This window comes from Euprymna scolopes, chromosome 9, assembly GCF_053919585.1.
Source record: "Euprymna scolopes isolate OS-2025 chromosome 9, ASM5391958v1, whole genome shotgun sequence".
Taxonomy (NCBI): domain Eukaryota; kingdom Metazoa; phylum Mollusca; class Cephalopoda; order Sepiida; family Sepiolidae; genus Euprymna; species Euprymna scolopes.
In genome coordinates this window covers 56,498,447-56,516,844 of record NC_136490.1, presented here as the reverse complement: position 1 = coordinate 56,516,844, position 18,398 = coordinate 56,498,447, and positions in this window count along the sequence as shown.

The following is an 18,398-nucleotide window of genomic DNA, read 5'->3' as shown; positions in this document are numbered from 1 at the left end:
CTGTTCTACAAGTATTTTAATGGTGAATGCTCTGACGAACTGCAGAGACTTGTGCCCCCATGGCGTAGACACCCTTGACAAAACCGACAGGCAGCTAAATCCCCCCTACACAGTAGATATCCCTAGATGTAAAAGAGCCTTCTACTCCAGTAGTTTCTTCCCCAGAACCGCTAAACTCTGGAATTCCATTCCAGGTCCCTGCTTCCCCAACTGAACTGACATGCAGAAGTTCAAGTGTAACGTGAACCGACATCTTGCTGCCCAAATCCCAACATAGTACCCCAGTAGTTGTTGCCCCTGATAGTAGCCCCCTACACCAAAGTGGCAATTTGCCTTGTTTGGGGTGAAAATGTAATAAAAAAAATAAAATAAATTTTTTCTCCTCTTCCTTTCCTTTGTTATCGCAATTGACTCTGTATGTTAACGACAACGTTACATAAATTTCTATGTTATGTACAGTCAAGGGAGTAAGAATGCGGAAGCGAATCCTAAAAGTTAGCAGTTTGAGGGAAATAAACTATTAAAGTAGAAAGCTTTCTTACATTTCAGGATCTTTCAAGTGAAGTGAAGGGGTTGGACGTTTGCTACTTGTTGGGTTAGTTGGAGATATTTACGTTGAGTGACAAAATAATATTTACGTTGACAAAATATTTTTTTATTGGCAACTTCTCAAGACAATGAAAATTAAAGAGTGTGTAAAGAATAAGAGTTTAGAGTATCCAAGGAACGTTCAAGGTGAAAGAAGAGTTGCTTTGTCTGTAAGGAGAACTTGAGTACGCATATTTACCTGTGTGTAAAATAGGCATGTAAATGTGTGTGTCTGTCTATTAGTCTGTCTGTTTTGTTAGTGAGAAAGTGTGAGCATCTTGGACTTGTGCGTATATATATTCAGTTAACAGCATGTGTGTGTTTCATTGCGTGTACAGAAGTGTGTGTATATCTGTCAGTGTGTTTCTCAAAGGTCTTCACATCATAAGTGCCTCAGCAGAATTGTGACATAGGTACATGTGTTTTATCTGAAAGAGAGAAGGGAATGTTGTGTTTTAGTCTTTATAGTATGTGCCAATATTCGGAGTGAATATTTTTTATACTTTGATCAGTTGAAGGAAATTGCTAATTTCAGCTTTTGTCCAATAAAGAGTCGATGTATATTAACACCATTCGCTGTAACTGCTACTTTGGTCAAGTGAATGAATGGATTTCTATACAATTATTTTGACTGTTGAATCGTGTGTTATTAATATTTTTTTCAATGTGAATAAAGTTTGACAAAAGGCAGTTTGAAAAGAGTTCGTCTTCATTATATTGAGCTAGCAGGTTGGCATAATCATTGACTCTTTATTTGATTGCTTCTCACTATAGGAAAATATGACACAAAGCCAGAAGATTAGCAAATGTATTTATTAAAACAATAAAATACATATGATAGAATTTACTTAATGAATCTACATATTCAGAAATGCAGAGATCCTAATTTCCTCTCACTCTTCAATTTGAAGACCCAAGGCTACAGCATGTGTCAGTCTACAGGATAATTTGGCTTTTCAGTTTAATTGGTTTTCCATAAAATGATGTTAAGTTTTGGTGGTTGTTCTTATTTACTTGTTTTACTCCCGATGGCAAACTTAAACACAAGGTCAGATTTTGGTGTGGAGAGAATTCAGTTCTCCCTCAAACGGGGCACTTTCAATTATAGCATAACTAAAATTTGCCTCAACCTAGAAAGACAACATGTAGTATTAGAGTAGATACTTGTATGTAAAAACGATTCTCTACAGACTTGTCAGACTATGGATACTCACTAATGGGTGCCTGCACATGAAATTATTGTGGCAATCGCATAATCTCCAACCACATCTCTCCTGAGTCGGCAGTGTTTTAATTCCAGTTGCAATTATATATACGTTCAGAATGATTGAAAACAATGCAAAGATAATCAGAGAGCACATACAGCGCTTTGCATTCCCAAATGGCTACCCATCTGGTACTGACCAGGCTCATCATTGCTTAACTTCGATGACCGGTATGTCAATGTGATTGTGTCGTATATACAGGTAGAATAAATGTGTAGCGTACATAAATACGTTCATTTATAAGAATGATCTGGTGAGTGATTATCCAGGAACATTTTGTCATATAAGCCAAAGCTTGCTTTGGCACAATTCTAGCAACAATGCAATTGTTTTGGTTCTTTGGCGAAATATTTTTGTTAGAACACTCAGGTCATCAGTCTATACCCATAAATCACTTCACCATCGTCACCTCCAGCTAATCAGATATGCAATCTATATATCAATAAAAGTGAAAGTGTCTGTCTGTCTGTGTACTTTCCCTACACAATAACTCTGTCAATTTTCAGTCTGCAGATTCAAAATTTGATATACCGGTTACTGAAATTTGGGAAAATGTTTGTAATCGGTTTGTGGCAAGAAAGTTGGCTGTTAAGAGGTCAAAGTTCAACGTGTGTATGTTTGAGAACTCTATCAAACTCATCCCCCAATGTTGGGTCTAAACACTTGAGATTTCAGATATAGGTTCCTTGAACATGGATCTAACTTAATAACTTGAGTTCAAAACAATAAATGTTAAGGGGTCATAATAGGGGTCAAAGTTAAAAAAAATGACCGCTTTTTTTTTTTTTTTTGCTCAACATACACCTCCAAACATCCGAGCGACGCCGGGCTGAAATGCACGTAAGAAATACAACAATAATTTTTTTCTTTCATATAAACGAAGGTTCACCTTAGTATCGTTCTCGTAATCTAGCAACCATTTTGTCTCTTTCACAGACTGTTCTTCATCAGAATAAGGAATTTATTAAGAGAATTTTAATCTACTGCATTTTGATATAAATTATAGGTTGTTAATTTTTGGTTTGTTCATGAGTAGGGCTATGACAACAGCATATTCTTTTCCGTGTTTTGATTCTCAGGTATGTATCCATTGATATCTTATATGTTTTTATATAGAGTAATATGATCCTCGGTTGATTAATTGTGTCTAACTGTGTCGGATATCTACTCGAGAGTAAAAACAATGAAAATATTATGCTGTTGTTAGAGCCCTATTGATGAGTTACAAAATGTTAACTATTCTGTAATGCTATAATAAATCCATGTAAATCAGCATTGTATGACATTTCTGACAGTTTCATTCGGTTGTTGACACTGATTTTGCCAGTTCTTTCATGTATTTAAGCAAGAGAAAACATGAAGTTGCCTAAGATTCATAAGTGAAAGTGATGTTAAGGAACTGAGTAGATTCGAACTTGGTGGACTAAGATTGCTAGTTTATGTCATTAACCACTTCACTGTAGCCACCTGCCACCGATTAGAAATACAATAAGAAATACAACTAGAATGTTTTTTTCATATTAGGTGAAGTTCACCATGACATCAGTCTGGCAATCTATCGACTGTCTTGGCTTTTTAGTCAAATTAGATATGGTCTACTTCTGGCATTGGAAGCCAATGATTCAGAAAACGTGAAAAAGGCCTCCTTTTCTAGTGATCTAATCTTAACATTCATTCCTTTTTTTTTTCATCTAAAAATCTATCTATCTATCTATCTATATATCTATCTATCTATCTATCTATCCATCTATCTACTCTACTCTACTCTTCTAGTACATAAAACTACTTTGTTTGTGTGCGTGTAGATGTGTGTGAGAGTTCGTCCCTTATGGACTCGGAAACGGCTGGGTTTATGTTTTTTAAATTTCACATGAAGGATTAGAAAATGGGTGATTTCACCGATTTCGATGACAAAAAATGTATTGGGGGGTAGAATACTTGTTGATCCTCATTCAATCGCGGACAACGTGGGGTCTCCCTGCTAGTTATAAATAATAATAATACTAATTTTGCATATTTTTAAGATTATAACCTTAATATAAAATTTGCAGATCTATTAGTTTAGAATGATCCTAATATAACCTTGCTCATCTATTGGGAGTATAATTCTAATAGCACCTTTTCTTACCTCTTAGACGAATACTTTTAATACGAATGTTGCTGATGTATTACGAGTATAATAATTAGTATACAAACTTTAATGATATGAATTAAATTATAATATCAACTCGTCTTATCTTATACTTGGAATACCAATTTTGCTGATTTCTGACAAGCATAATTCTTATTCTAACTTAAACAATCTATTGGGAATTACATTTTAAGACCAACTGTACTGATCTCTTAACAATCTAATAAATAATACAAATTTTCCTAATCTATTAAAATAAAATAAATTCGCTAAAATCCAGAAGAGTTAACCTTCAAAAATTCATAAATCAATTAAAAAAAAAAAATACTTAATTCTAATTAAACGTTTCCGAATGAAATTCTCTAATTCCTTTAGTTTTAGTATTTATATAACATTTTATTAATACTTTTGTAACAGAGCGCTTATGACGGCTATATGCAAGTACTCAGCCATATGCGAAATGACATCAGAGTAAGGAAAAAGGAAGCATATGAAGAAAGGAAGGAAAGTACGTTAGAAAATGTCTGAGACATGAGTGACGTCATGATGATAATGAAAAGTCACTTATGACAGGAGAATGAGGAAATAAATGTCGTTGTTACACACAAAAAGTACTTGTTCTATGTTCCTTGCGATGTAGACTGCATACAACGTGTGGGTCCTGTGTGTAAGGGTCTACTACATTACACTTTGTTATTTTCAAAAACTGTTTTCTTATCATTAGAAAAATACACTTAATGGCCGCCATGCCTACATTTTTTTGGCTTTGATTATCAAGAAGGTACATTTTAAGGAAGAAAATTATGAAATATAACGTTTTATGAAAGTTAAAACCAGGCAAGTTTATGGAGAATTTCATAATAATGCGTTTGATATTCCTTATTTTTTGGTTTTTGCGAGTATGTTGACTTACCAGGTGTCAATAACTGTAATTTTACCCTAAAATTCATAAATGGGCATGGTATGATACTTTTGACCAGTTTGATTGTATCATTTAGTATTGGTTTCTCCGATTCCTTCTAGAATCAAGTACTTACAGAAAAGACCATGTGCAGGTTGCCAATTTCCATAAATCAAAACGGTGGTATAGAACTGACCAGAATTCAAATCTGACACACTCAATTCATCAGTTGATATTGTTATCTATTTCACCATGGCTAACTCCTGTTGATGAGAAATACACTAAGAAATACAATTAGAATCTCTGACAAAATATTCCTTCTGCTTTTGGAATTCCCTCTATGCTCCCTGTTTCCGCAACCGTCTCCAAATGCAGAAATCTAAATGTAATGTGAACAAACATCTCCCTTCCCAACTCTCCACCAACTTTGTCTCTCTCCCCCTCCCTCCCTTCCTGCCTTCATTATAAATTTGGCCCCATATCACAGCAGCCATTTTAATAATTCAAAGTCTTGTTTGGCAATGAGTAAAAGTATAAAAGGAAAAGATACCGTATTTACAGATAGGATCACATGAAGGTTGCCAGCATCAATATATGAACCTGATGCTGTAAAACTGAGTAAATTGGAGCGATCATCAGTTCGCATTCACCACTGCCACCTCACGCCAATCAGAAATACAATAAGAAATACGACTAGAATCGTGACCAAATATTTGTTTTTGTCTGAGAGTATGTCTATTTACGTTCGATTTCTCTAGATCAAGAATACCCATAACCTATATTGATTTTTTTTTCGCTAAGAGACTGACATCATTCCACAGATTTAACCCAAAGTGATATGTTGGGAATATCATTCTGGAACTGTCTAGCCAACTATATAACAAGTGTTAAAAATACAATTATTTGCCTCGTGAAGCCTGTAATAAAAGTTTCTCTCAGATGCCCTCCGGATGAATCAAATATGTTCAACCGAGTTTTGCTCTCAAGCCAAGCACACCCTTATGAACGAAATAAGTGCCTTTTAGCAGATGTCTGCTTATAATTTAACAAACACTAATTAGACTTTCTACTAATCTTATAACCAATTGATCTTTGTCATTGTGCCTAAAACAATGCCGTTCCCTTCCCATTTTTATATCAATGATCATAGAACTACAAGCAGTTTACACTTTGGCATAAGCATAATTCTAATTTTGTTTAAATAGATATATATTGATGTCTGCCTGTAACTGACACTATGTCATATTTTATATAAATTTATTATATCATGTAAAAATAAAAATTAGTGTTTTGATTTACTTGGAGTTATCCGGCAGCAATAAATGTTTATTTTCATTTTTATTTTTTTATTACATTTTCAACCCAAACAAGGCACATTGCCACTTTGGTGTAGGGAGCTACTATCAGGGGTAACATCTACTGGGGTACTATGTAGGGATTTGGGCAGCAAGGTGTCTGTTCACGTTAGATTTCAACTTCTGCACGTCAGTACAGTTGGGGAAGCAGGGACCCAGAATGAAATTCCAAAGTCTAGCGGTTCTGGGGAAGAAGCTACTTGAATAGAAAGATCTTTTATATCTAGGGATCTCTACTGTGTGGATTTAGCTTCCTGTCGGGTTTGTCGAGGATGTTTACGTTGTGGGGACACAAGTGCTTGCAGTTCGTCAGAGCATTTTCCATAAAAAGACTTGTAGAACAGGCAGAGGGATGCAACATTTCGTCAATGGGACAGAGGCTGAAGCTTAGATGCCAGTACAGGGTCTATCAGATTGGCGACTCTCTTTTGAACCTTGTTTAGGAGCGAGAGACTAGTAGCAGATGCACCAGCCCAAATGTGACAGCAATACTCCATACATGGGCGAACAGTGGCCTTACAGAACAACAGGATACTTTCGGGTGTATTTTCATGGTTAACATCATTTTACTTCATGTTATTGTGAAAGCAGGTGGTAGGGACGGATTTACGCGGCATCAAGAATGTCATTGTGTTTTGTTTTACATGTAAGATTATAGTATTAGATTTAAAAGGAATAGCTTAGGTAAATTAATCACATTATCATTTTCTTCAACATATTTAAAAAGAGAGACAAATAGGTAAGGTGTTGGAGATGAAGAGGGCCGAGGAGTAGGGTGATAAAATAGGGGAAAGTAAAAGAGGGAAAAGAGAGAGAGACGGCTGGAAATAAAGAGAGCGATAGGAATTTTAAATATAAAAATGTTACACACGCCATTCAACCTCTTCTACTTTGTTTTTATGCTCATGGGCAACTCTGCATAGCCCTGCTTGTCATTAATAAAATTCAAATTGCTTTCCGCAGTTAAATTACTAATAAACAGCAGCCTTTGTTTGACTTGTTCACTAACGGTGTTTGTGCTTTCACCCCTCAATTATAAGCACACTTGTATACGACGTGCAAAGCTGTCAATGACTCTGACGTACTCCTTATTTTTGCCTATGATGAAAATGAAACTGCAAAACCATCCCTAAAGTGGATGGTTTGGAAGTGATTCTATCTTCCTATCCCTTTTGATAATAAAGATTTATCCATTTTATCAAGTGACATCATGCCGTGTCTTGAGTGACTCCCATCAAACTAATCTATATATTAATATTGTAGTATCTTTAGCGTACTTACGTATGTCATGGTTTCCAGATTATAAATTATTCAATCGGGATATCCTATTTATTAAGAAGAAGAATAGAAGGTCATAATACTAAAAACATTAAATTCGTATCAAGATATGTTAATTTAATGTACGTAGTATGTTATTACCTGCTATTCTCCTTTTTACTAAATAGGATCTCCCGATCATCGAAGACGCAATTTAAAGAAAAACAAATTAATAAAAAAAAACAACGATGTCGCTTTTGGGGCTGTATGTGAACCTAAAATATGCCTTCTTGGTCTTCTTGCTAAAATTTATGATACATTATTCTACTCTTCAACTTGCACTTTGTTTGTATCACGTGACATTTTCTTGGTAGTTGTGTGCGTTAATCTACTCGCATCCCAACATTTTTTCCCTGCTATTTGATTAGTCTTCTTTTTTTTTACATTCTGTCATTAATGATATGCGTTATTTATTCTTTTTTCTATTTATTCATTTATTTATTTCGTTGTTAATTTAAATCAGGACTATTTTTTCTCATCTTTCATCGTGGTTGTTTCACGAAGTTATGACCAACTACTCTCTCAACCTCAGTTGGCCAATAACGTGGTGAGAGGGCAATATCTATAGAACTCTGTAATGATTCAGTTACGAGATTCATCATTCCTAAACCGCCGCGGTTAACCACTAGACGAAAGCCAGAGGAATAGTGAGCCGAAATGTCATGAACGGTCCGCAATTATATAAATAACTAAACTGTTTTCTTTATTTATTCACTTCTACGTATGAGTTTTCCCGTGCATTTTTCGCTATTTTCATTAAGGAAACACAACATTGGTCACACTAATTCTTTTTCATGAAAAGCATACCTTTCATATTCTTTGTTATTTTTGTTTTTGTTTTTCTTTGGTCTTGTTTTCCATGTAAACAATATAAGCCACAGAAATTCGATATTTTGTCAATTTTTTTATGGCCATTCTCCTCATTGTATATATTGCATAACTCCTTCACCTGAGAGAGGGAGATAATTAAATTAGAAAGTGGTTGCTAGAGAAGCAAGAAATTTAAGGTTGTAAATATTAATGTGTATATTTTACCTTCTTTAAATTATATCTGATTTATTCACTTCTTCTCATAGACAGAGGCAGCACAAAACAATATTCAGAAATTTAAAAGCAGGTGATTTTTATTTGGAAAACTGAAAATTTGTCTTGAGCACTGACAAAATGTCAAGCTAAGTTAATGATTTTTTTTCAATAATTACTAAGCATCAGTTTTATAATGTTTTTGAAACTTTCAAACAAGAAGGTCTTGAAACAGCTGTTATTCACCAAAAAGGAACACGTTCCATCCTCCTACCCCCCCCCCAAAAAAAAAAACGAATTTTCCATTTTTCTATAAAGAAATAAATTACTTTTTGACAAATTTCTCGCATTTTTAGCATCCACCCTGCAGTTTAAAAAGATACAAATGTGCACAGGTGAGACAATCATTCTTCCAATCAATAGAAACAAGAGCCTTAATTTATTCTCTGTTTCTCTTTTCCTTTATGGTTCTAATTTACTGCCAAAATAAACTAAACAAATATTGATTCTCAGCTGGAAATTTTCCAGATTTATTGGGTTTTTTTTTCCTGATTTTCTGCAAGTATTAAACACTCATCTGCATAAGATGAATTATTATAAAGACTAGCCAAAAAGCCGCCATTTGAGCAGCTTTTAGTCTAGTTTTTTTATGGGATGACTCATTGAAACAGAGTAATTATTACTGCTAATTTTATTACCCCCCAGTCATATCTGAAAACCTCTTTCTGTCAAATTAGCTTCAATTTTAACCCGTTAATATCTAATGCTTTTACTAAGTATTATTTAACGTTAAATACACCAGAATGCATTTTGTTTATTTTAAACAAAATCGGCCATTTATTTTCTTTTCTTTGCATTCTCTCCAGTAGGTTAGATACAAGATCAAGCCAAATTTTGAAAAGGCAGTGCACTATGAGAAACACACACTGTCCTACAAAAACCCTGAGAAGCTCCATCAACATTCCCCAGTAAGATCGCATCGAGCGATTTGTAATTAACTAATCCCTCTCAAAGATAAAAGGTAAAGCCTGGGAAGGTTAACCTCCTAGGAGTAAGCAGAACGGTATGTAAGCTCAATAGAAACAAGCCCACTGTCATACTGATTGCCGAGGAGTATCTTTGACTGGTATTAAAAGCACTTACTAATCTTTTGTTAATAGTTAAAACTTATCAATTTCTGGCCAGATCTTTTTTTATCCATCTTTCAAGACCATTCTCATCATTTCATGTTGGTCTTGGCCTTTCTGTGTGAACTAAACGTGGACTTTTCTAAATCTATTAATCAAAAAAAAAAATCATCCTTCTGTCAATGTGGCCATATTACCGAAAGCCTCTCTTCTGCACACATCTCCCTATACTGTACAACCCCAGTCTTCAACTAAAGAGGGAGAAAAAATACCTAGTTAGAGATAGATTAGTTTGGAAGTCTATTTCTAGAATCCGTCCAAGAGATGCCATTATGTAAAATAGATGCTGCTGCTGATGAGTAAAAAACACTTATCCTTCTTTCAACATGGCCATACTATCGAAGTTTTCTGTTCTGCACATATCTCCCAATACTGTCCAACCAAAGAGAGATTAAAAAAAATTGCCTATGTTAAAAAACCGCCCAACACATATAAGCATGTACAAAAGACGATAAAGAGATGCTGATGATGATGCTAATGATGTTTGATCGTGGCAGTTCTTCATTCCCGATGTATGCCTACCTAACTTAATATTCTTAGTAAGCAAGTTATCAGTGCAATGCTTAAAAGAATTGCTGCACCTGTACATTTCATTGAATGGTTGATAAGAAGGATCAAAGTAACACTATCTGCAAAGGGAGATAACTGACGTTTATAAAAAATGTGTTTTTTGTTTTTCTAAAAAAAAAAATAAAAACGAAAGTTGATAGTTTTATCCTATTTTTTTTTCATTTCCCAAAAACGGCATATTTGGAATTGTAAGATTGATAACATTTTTACAAAGAAAACATTTATCTCAATCTTTTGTGTTTCAATTTATTTAATCTATTCACGTTATTTTTCTTTGTTTATTATTCAAAGACGTAAAAATAGAACAGTATTTGATGATAGTCAAAATTTAGTACTAATCACTATTTAAAAGAAAGCTCTTTTCATAAAAATGTTTCCAAAATCTTAGAAATTTGGGAAATTCCCATATTAAGGAACAAATGCACTATTGATAGTTAGCAAAACCGTGGTCTTGTGTTTGCTTGGGTAAACATAAGATATTTAAATTAAAAAAAAAAGATGTATTAAAGTATCAATTCTGATATATATATATATATATATATATATATATATATATATATATATATATATGTGTGTGTGTGTGTGTGTGTGTGTGTGTGTGTGTATGTATATATGTATATATATACATATATATGTGTATATACATATGTATATATGCATATATATGTATGTATATGTATATGATGATTGCAACGTCTTGTCAGACGAGTGCCACTCCCTCAGACATTTAAAATCCATGATTCCAAATGTCTGAGGGAATATCTATACAAATATGATGTTACAGAATCTTAGCTTTGTACGACAGCTAAGTCTCTCTCTCGGTTCAAAATGTTGAGATCCAGCAACAAGCAAGAGCAAGATAGCTAGCAACAAATTAAACTGCACAACAGCTTAATGCGGGTACTGGTCTTCCGCTTTATGTTTTTTTTTAAATTAGAGATTTGCTTCTCCTAGAAAGGTTGCCTTCATCACGGCTTAGGGAAGCCCTCTCTACCCCAATACACATATACACACACAAATATACACGATGCTAGTTGGCCGTTGACCCAGAAAAATTATTCGCCCTTTGGAAGGTCTTGTTTTTAATCCTTCAGGGAGACTGGCCGCCCTCCTCACCAAACAAGTCTCGTGGGGGAACCAGTTTAGTCGCCGGTGACCCGATCATGAGGCAGGTAGTACTGGGTTACATGGTACCAGTAGCATATGATATAACCTGACATACGTATGTATATGTATACATACATACATACATATATATATATATATATATATATATATATATATATATATATATAGTTTCACAAAACGGCTATTTGGAAATAAGTGTAAGAAATTTTTAAAGAAAATGAAATGTAAATATATTTTCTGAAAACAAGCAAGAGGAAGTGTTCTAAGTGAATAATGGAACCGATTAGTATATGAAGCTTTTGGTTGAAAATCTATAATAGGCGAGGTGACAGGTGCAAAAACTGCTATACTTTATTATAGAGATGATGATTAATAATCCATAGACAACAATTCAAGAACTTTCGCATTTTAAAATCTAAAATCTCACGCTCTGAAAAGAATTCTATATTATTTTTATTTTATTTTATTTTTTTAACCTTTTCAGATAAGGCTTCATAATTTGTATATTCATACCAGAGCATGTGTTGGCCAAAACATGATAAGACAACAACAACTATAGAAAACAGTAATTACTGAAAATACAGGTAAAAGACTGAGCATTCCTTTCCCGCCACGGTTAACTACCTGAGGAAGGCCAGGGGATCAGTTGGCCGTAACGTGGTCAATCAACAACAACTATGAAGATGAGGATAACAGTCTGCAAAAAATGAATACATGAAAAGAAGTTTTTTTTAGTATTATCTTTCTTTATTTTACTCTCAAAGACACCGATTATCAAGTCTGAGAGCTATTTGAGCATAATTATTGAGACATAAGTTAATGTGAGCTTAAAGATGAAGAACACTATGGAGTACTAACATTGATCAACAGTATGAACATTGCCTGATTACTTTTGAGGTGATCCACAACAGAAATTTGTTGGCATTGGATTTGAAAACAACTAAGATATAATCAGCAAGGATGCAGCCCTATGGTAGTGTGTTCCACAGTTAAGAAGATCTTGTAAAGAGGATATGCTGTGGTAGTAACGCAAGTTTTTGCTGTGAAAGTATCAAAATGAGGAGAATAAAGATTAGAGCTCAGTCTAGCACCTTTCATGAACATAATGATCGAGAGAAACTAGCGACTAATTTTTTGTAAAAGACATCGTTTGTAAAGAAGCGAATAGATCGTTCGCCACTACATTTCGAAGTTGGTTTCACACTCTGCCAAGGTGAGAAAAGGTGCAAAAGAATATAATCCCAGACAAGAGAGGTGACATGACATTACTTGACATTATTATTATACACGGCAATGCTGATTTGGCAAAGAACAGTGTGAGGTAAAATTCCTTTGTAAAAAAATAAAATCTATAGTACTTACACACATTTATTCAATTTACATAGAAAGCTATAGAGTTCTTATTCAAGGGAGATAATCTCAAATAAGGGAACTAGCAGCATCTCTTATTATTATATACTGCTGTGTTTAATTGACACAAAAATATACATTCAAATTCTTTACAAAAAAGAGGAGTGGTAGAGTTCTTTTCACATCTGCAGATGCTAACATCCTTTATAAATATGGCCATTATTTCAAGCATATTAAAAAAAAAGCGATGTTAATTCTAATTAATCCTCACAACAAAATATTTAGTTTGAACACATGTGCATCGTTTCCTAATCCCTTGATTAAACAATAGGCCATGCCCAGATAAATTATAGAAAAATCAGAAAAAATAAGCACACAATTTTAAATTCAATGCCAGGCACGTTTTCCTTATTCTTCACCGTGCAAATATGTTACCTGCTGTGCCTGAGTCAGAAGAAGAAAGCCACAAAAAATAAACCATAATTTTCATAAAGAAAGAAAGCTAAGATGAGCATGAAATTTATATGAGCACGGAAACAGAATATCTTCCTCAGAGTAAAGTAATAAAATTGATAGAATATACATTGTTTTAATGCACAGCTCATGTATTAAACATAGATTCCAACCATATTCATCATTACAGCTAAGATTAAAAATACGTTTAATATATTTATTTTCAGTTGAAATGTTTGAAATCTAACCAACGAACATCATACAAAATGATACAAAATATCTAGTTTTTGTACTGCTACTAACAATAATATAAGAGGTAGAAGAAGAAAAGGGAGAAGAAGAAGAAGAAGAAACATAAAGCTAGCAAAGAGCATAATCAGATGATGATGGTGATGACAAGGATTATATCAATGTAAGAAAAATATGCAGAAAATACTACTATAGACTGCTTTATCTAAACATATATGGCGACTCAATGATAGAAATATTCCCTTCAATTTAAAATGGGAAATAATAGGATTTTTAAAGCATATATGCTGGGGGACAGATTCTGTGCACTTTGTAGATATGAAGCCCTTAAGATGTTAAAATATGATAAAAATAAAATCATTCTCTTGAATTTAAAAGATTAAATTTTTCCGGATGCATTCATAAACATTGGTTTAGATTCGACAAATTTAAGCTACCATACACCATAAAATTATCTTATGACTAATCTATCTCAAAATTTATAATTAATAAATTAATAACTATTATTATTATTATTATTATTATTATTATTATTAGTAGTAGTAGTAGTATCTGATATTTTACCATTATTTTCTATTTTATTTTATTTTATTATCTATTTCACTTTGAATTTATGTGTTGCTATTTTACTGATGTAAATTCTATAAATATTATAATTACTAATTTTAAAAAATATTTTTATTTAATCACTTCCAGTAGGATTCATTTATTATAAAAAATTCAACTATTAAATAATTAGTGGTTATCTCCCTTTAACAGTTAAATCCTTTATTTTTGTATTTGAATAAAATTATCTCTCCTTGGAATTGAAATATTTCAGCTGATTTTGAATTTTACGTCACTAACGATTTTAACTGGTAACATTGTTCCATTGGCGTCTCCTTTGAAAGTTTCTATATCAACATTTTCAAGCATTCATAAAGTATACTTACCATCCAAATGCATGCATTGACGATGATACGTACGACTTTAAGAAGGAGAACCATTAAAAGGTATTTATATTTTTGTTAAAAATATTTAAAATTAAGACTCTCTTTACCTTACCCTTCAACCAGACTTTATCTTATTTTATTTTTATTTTATCTTACTCAGTTTATCAACATCAAAAAGGTAACTATTTTTCTTTATATTTTAAATATTTTCCAGATACAGCTGCCTTACGTAAAAAATGCTAGGCTTATTTTTGGTGTCTTTAGAAAAAAAAATCCAATATTTTTGCTGATGAGAAGACTTTGTTTCAAAAAAACTATATGATAAAATTATTGTCCAAGACTCAATCTCTATCACAATAAAAACATCGTTTCCGAAACGATCATACAATTTATTGATTCTTCCTTATGAAACCGATTTTTAATTTTTAAGTTTAATTATAAATTATCAATCGTCTTACTTAATATTAAAAGTAGCTCTAGAATATATATGCCTATCGAGCTTATTATATATCTACATTACAACGAGCACTGTTTTCTTTTATTTTATTTTAATTGTGTTAATGAATGTACAAATACATGAAAATATACTCTGCTCTTTAGACTCTTGTTCTAATTCCTTAAGTATATATATATTGTTATTATTAATATTCTCAAGTATCCGAGGTACCTAAAATGTGTTGAAGAGCATCCTCTTCACTTTTTACCCCTTTAATAAAAGGGAAATTAACCAATACATCCCACATTTTGACCTATTACGTGTGTGTTCTAAAAATTCATAATGATCGGTTAAATAGCTGAGGAGAAATCCTGTGCATATATAATCATACTAACAGGACCCATTAACCGGCGTTGCCTTGTGGAAGCATGCCCTCCTTGTAAAAAATTAAACGACGGTTGTTTTTGGTGGCTAATCCCATACACCCTAATGTTAAGATTGGCTTTCGGAATAGACATCTTTAACCTTCTCATGCTAAGAGCATTGTATGTAATAGACACACTTTTGGAATAGACACCCCATTTTATGACGGGGTGGGGGTTCAAAGTATTTGCCCCAAGTTTAACCTTAATACATGTTGTCAGCATACCCACCGGCAAAACTATAACCCCCCAAAATTGGGGGGGGGGCGGTATCGTGCGGACAGAAGTAGACTTATTCATCGTGCATGTGTAGAACAGTGAATTACAGTGCATATTGCATATTATTATATCTCGAAAACTACTTGTCTCCACCAAAGTTAATAGAGATTGTCTTATTCAGCATAATCTAAAACCTATAGAAGCCGTCAGTGTAAAAGAAAGCGTGTAAGTGGAGGTAAGGTAAAAAATTACCTAAAAAAACCAAAAATATCAAAGGAAAGTTAGCAGTGTCGAAAAGAGAAGTAAAAACGCAATTATAGTAGAAAAAAACAACAAATATATAACAAATAAGTATATCTGTAGGCAATGTAATGAAGGAGAAGTTTATACTTTAGTGACATAAATTATTTGAGAGGTTAAAAAATTAAAAAAATGGTGCAAATCTAGTCGGATACAAACTGAATCAAAATTCAGGTTTCAAGTGTAAGAAAAAGTTTTTTTTTATGATTTCTTAGTCTCTCAACAAACGAAACATCCACAGTAGTATTAAATAATGTAAATAAATCCCCCACCACCTTAAAACGCAAATGAAATCAAAACCAAAAAACAAAATAGGATAATGTAAAGATTTAGAAGCTCCAAAATAATTATTTGGTTTGTTTGCCTAATCACCCCAATCTAGGTGCCACTTTGATTTAGTCGGCTATTACAACTCTCTTTTATTAAGAGATTCGTTAATATTTTCATCTCATATGTTTGGACGCTCGATTGAACGATAGTTTTTATTAAATAAAACATTTAAGGCAGAAATCTGTTACGGTTTTTTATGTTAAAGATAAATGTATTAAAAACGCTAGCACAACATGTACTGTTTAATAATAAAAAAATAAATGGTTGCCGCTGCTTAATTTGGAAATGTTTTCATCTAATGGAAATATTGTTTATTCATGTTATTTTTTTAAGAACCGTGCAATAACACTTTCTGTTAAATCAAAGGAAAAGTTGCCACCGCTTTTTGTGTATATTTTTTCATGTAATGAAACTATCATTGGTTCGGTGGTTTTCTGTTTATACTCGGGTACAGACAACAGTTTGTATTCGTTTACTAAGGTATCAGTAAATGTTATTAGCGCATAATTTAGGACGCTGAAATCGAACATGATAAAAAAAGATGCGACGAAATTTTTTACTGTACCTATATATAAATAATGTTTATCTAAATAACGAAAAATGGCATAATTTACGCAGCTGAAATCAACGAAGCAACGGCATTTGCAATAGATATAAACATTACCAAAGGATAACGGATTTGTACCAAAGTTATGACTATTCATTTGCGTAACTTAAAACGATATGTTATGGTAATTTTTTATAAACATTAGTCTGTAACATTGTGGAAAAGCGACGATAAGAAATTATAATTGACTTAAAACAATGTGTGCCGATAATGTGTGCGTAGTAAAAGGTGAGGGTATAACTACATAAAGTTATGAATATGTGTGTGATAGAGTTTTTATTTAGTTTAATATGCTTTTGAGTGGCATAAGATATTCAAGAAGGCAGCGAGTCTGTGAGAGATGATGAGAGGTGTGGGAGGAGTAAGGAAATCAGAACACCAGAGTTGATTGGCCAAATAAAGAATTTCATGGATAAGATTCGTCGTGTTTCTCTATAGACGATAAGTACACAGTTTGATGTCAGTGTGGAAACTGTACACACAATTATTCATGAGAAACTGAGGATGCAGAAGATTTGTACAAGTGCGCTAGTCCACAATTTCATCCTTATCATAGACTATTTGAGCAGAATGGGCATCAAGACAATTTAACCCCCCTATAGCCCAGACCTTGCTCCCTGTGACTTTTGGTTATTTCCTAAGCTCAAGAAAGCCCTTATAAGCTGTCGTTATGAGACAATTCAGGAGATGAAAGAGGTTGTGATGAGGGTCATGGACACACTCACACAAGAGGACTGTCATGTAGCCTTCCAGAAGTTGTTACAACGGGAAAACACGTGCATTACAGCCGGAGGAGAGTACTTCAAAGAGAACTGAAGTGTTATGTGTGTACTATCAATGAAAGTGACCATACGATAAAAATCTGAAAACTTATTGAAAGTATGTCGTATATCACAATTCACATGTCTAGCATCGTATCGCTATTTCTATTACTAACTCTTACCGCTTCCTTATATTTACCAAACAAAAGGAGAGTGTACCACGATATAAATAGAAGAGAAGAAAATGAGGAACAACTAAAATAGATTGAGAAAAAAAAAGGAATAAATAAAATTGAGAAGTCAGACTGAAAAAATAACGACAAAGACAATTTTGAATTTAGATAAGTAGGATTAAAAAAACGGCTAGGAAAAAAAGATTTCTCTGAGTAATGAAAAAGTCTAAGTTTGTATTTAAAATGGTAAACTTTGAAATAGACAAAACCAGGAATCAAACCAAGATCTCAATTTTTTTTTCTTCTTCTTAGTTTTTATTTAAATAACAAAAGGAATAAGCACAATTGTTTTTGACTTGCTATAGAGAAATACATCAAGTCTCTGTGTGTATGTGTGAGTGTTTGTCCATGTGTATGTGTTTTTGTTTTTCTACATAGGCATCACCATTTATCAAGGCCAAGAGGCCAATCGAGGATAAGGGTTAAAGAGTGTACAGTAGAAATTGGACAATATAGTAATCGTTAGTGATAGAAATTCGGTAAATATGTTAACTTATATGGAACGGCTCATCAAAAACTTGTTTACGTTAGACTTGAAGACAACCATATTGTAGTCAGCTGGAAAGCCTGAAAACGGTAGACAATTCCATAGGCGTTCAGTTCTAAGAAAGGAGCTTTGCTCATGGAATCTACGTTTAGGT